Source organism: Megalops cyprinoides, chromosome 15 (assembly GCF_013368585.1).
Source record: "Megalops cyprinoides isolate fMegCyp1 chromosome 15, fMegCyp1.pri, whole genome shotgun sequence".
Taxonomy (NCBI): domain Eukaryota; kingdom Metazoa; phylum Chordata; class Actinopteri; order Elopiformes; family Megalopidae; genus Megalops; species Megalops cyprinoides.
The window spans coordinates 19,058,403-19,061,683 of NC_050597.1; positions in this window are offsets into that span (position 1 = coordinate 19,058,403).

A 3,281-nucleotide genomic window follows, 5' to 3' on the forward strand; every position below is an offset into this window, starting at 1 on the left:
CAGACACACAAACAAGTGTGGCCACAGACACACACACACACACACACACACAAACACAAACACATGTGCACACAGCCACAGACGCACACACACGCAGAGAAACAAATACGTGTGCACACACTTACACAAACATGCACAGATGGGCACACACACACACACACACAGGAGAATTTCCCAGGAATGTGACTTTGTTTTGTAACTCTAGTGGCAGGTTGGAAAACCTGACACAAACTCTCCTGTAGATAATGGAGTAGGGGGAGTTTTTTTAATTGCATAACCAGCTCATGTAGTATTTTAAGGGAGTAATAAGTACGGGACACATAATCATACAGGACAATTTTATATTATTATTGATTGTTTTACATTGTGTTTTTGCAGTGATCTCAGTTTTGCAGCTGGATTATAAATATTCCCTTTTGGTGTGTGTCTGGAATATTAGTGGATCTCCGAATATTCTGGATAACCATCTTTAACATATTTTTAGAATTCATTTTGCAAGATTAGATGAATTATCCGTCTTCATAGTTGATAGTTGTGTCTGATTTTAAAACGTACTCCTGTTGTAAAGGGATGATTATTTACAACAAACTGGAGACTACGGAAAGCTAATCAGAGGCAAGAAGCAAGGCACCAGTGAAATCTGTAGAGGGCTTCCAGTTGATGCTGGGAGATGAAGTTCAGAACGAGAACATACTGCATGGTCCCTTGCTTTTTGGACTACACCTCCCATCATTACTGCAGTTTTAATATTTTCCTCATTGAACTTGCCATACAGGCATAATGCTAGACATTTCATGGGTTCTGAGGGAAGTTCTGCTGAATAGCTAGAAACCTACTTCCTCTGCATGTGGAGCTCGCCTGCCGTTGGTGCTGTTGCTGAGCGTTGCCTGATGACTTCACTTCTGACATGAGCACAAGAAAGATGACACGGCTATCAAAAAGGCGGCCATGCCATTTGCCATACCATAGTTGGCACGGAGACCAAACAAACATAAATTCCTGCCAACAGAGATATTCCGCGTTTTTTTCCTCAGTTCTCACCTACGTATACTGAAAGATTGATGTTTGGTTGTGACCTTAAATCATTTTTCCCCTCTAAACACAAGAGCAACATAACACTAGGTCATAATTACGAAATGCATACTAACATTCATATTAGAGGTATTGATTTCCTGTAAGGTGCGTTTAGGTTCAGGTGCACAGTAATTAAAATGTTGACCGATTGGTCTTTTACACAATATATGCCTTGAAGTGTTAACATTCATCCTGGTTTGTAGCAACAGCACTTTGTTTTATGGTATGTATAAAGTTTTAAGTGCTCAATATGTTTCATTTTTCTATCATAAACTTCTCAAGTGTCCCCAAGCATCATTGTTAGCAATGTTAACCTTTGAACATTCTCTGGATGTTGACTGTGTACAGACATCCCTAGGGAGGGAATTACTTATTCAGCGAATGCGTAAACACTTTTATCTCTAGTTGGCTTATAAGTGTCACATGGTTGGGGAACTTGAGCAGAGCATTGCAGGTTTGTATCCTTGCGGGCACTGACTCTGAACTGCTTCATGTAATTCAGTAAAATGTATGCTGCAACAAGACATGATGTGATGTACACTGTAGATTATCTGGGCAGAAGGCAGATGGGTTGGGTGTTCATTCCCATTTTAAGGCGCAGTCTGTGCGCCTGTATATCCACATTGGTAGTGGCTGCATTAATAAGGTGATGGTTGAAGTGACAGAAAAAAAAATGTCTCCCAGTTACAGAGATGTGTGAAAGATCCCTGTGAGAGCACCTCCTCTAAGCCTGAGAGCCAAAGAGAGTCACTGACACTATTGCTGTTAATCCTCCATCATTTCCAACAATGAAGCAGAACCATCAGTATGTATATGTACCTTACGGCTGTTGTATTAAGAGGCATGGATTAGAATCATTACCAAAAAGTGCTTGAATATTTATGAGGCTGCATCTCCATGTAACACGTCCCGTTGAAGCTTAACCCTGCGGCCGCCCGGCATGTCCTGTGAGATGGAGGCGGTCACTTCGAGTCCCTGTGCAGTGCTTTTCACCCGAAACGGATCAGCGTGAGCTGCCACAGAGTCGTCTCTGGAGGTGTTGTTTGGGCTGCGTTTCACAATCATTCCTCATTAACTGCAAGCCGGTGAGTGTCAGTGGAAGGATGGGATCATCCAAGAACCCAATTTGTCCTCTGCTGGAAATGGGTGGCGTTCCTCATCAACTGAACCGTTTTCCGGCAACGTGGGTAACTTCCTCTATTATTCTGTTGATCTGGTCGTTCAATCAGGCGTGAATGGGGAGTGCCTGCTGAGTGTTAAAGGGAGACTCCACCAGAAAACCCAAGCTATACCTTTTAGCCCGTCATGCCCTTTCATGTCTCGGCCGCACCTCGAAATACCAGTTTGCTTTGGCCTATGTTGCTCTGTAGATCAAATTCAGTTCTGATTCAATGTGTGTAAAGTTGTTCGGGATGACACCTTATTCCAGTGTTTTTGCCATCTCTCCCTTCCTAGAGGCCACACACTGCCCTGTGCCATTCCACCCCAGCCTCTGCATCAGGCAGGCCTTCACACTGTACTCTGGGAGAGTGAGATTGTTTTCAGTTAAGTGCAAAAGGCTAAAATGGAGACAGGAAAGGTATGCCAATTCCTTAAAAGGTAATGAGCATTGATATTTCTGGCAGAGTCCCGCTTTAACATACCTGGATTTCCCCTTGTGATGTAAATAATTTAACTGTTTGACTGCACAGGGTCTTGCAAAAGTGGACTACAAACAAAATGTGTTTTATTGAAAAAAAAAAAAAGAAAAAAAAATTAAATATGCCAAAAGCGGAATATTGATGTTGTAAAAATGTATGCTTTGTACAGTTATATTGCTTCTGAATTTATAGTTTAATGGTTGATAATTGTGAATAAATGTATTTTTCCACAGCTTGACTTCTGGTGCCAGGAATGTGTGCTTAAATTGTGTAGCGTTGCTATATTAAAGGTTAATCCCTGTAACATCTGGCCTATAAACTACCAAGGTGGTTACTCTCCAGTAGCTACATTCACATATCAGTTTCTCCTTGTACCCACTAAAATGCAGATCTTTTGTGTCTGTGGCAGAAGAGGCTAGTGTTGCATATATGTTCCTTCAAGATAAAAGGTTCTCTGTGAAGAGATTCCAGCCTTAAGATCAGGAGGTCCACGGCCACAGCTGTCCCGTTCTGGCTTTCTCAGCAGGCCTGACAAACATCTGATTGCAGCTGTGTGCTGCATGGACC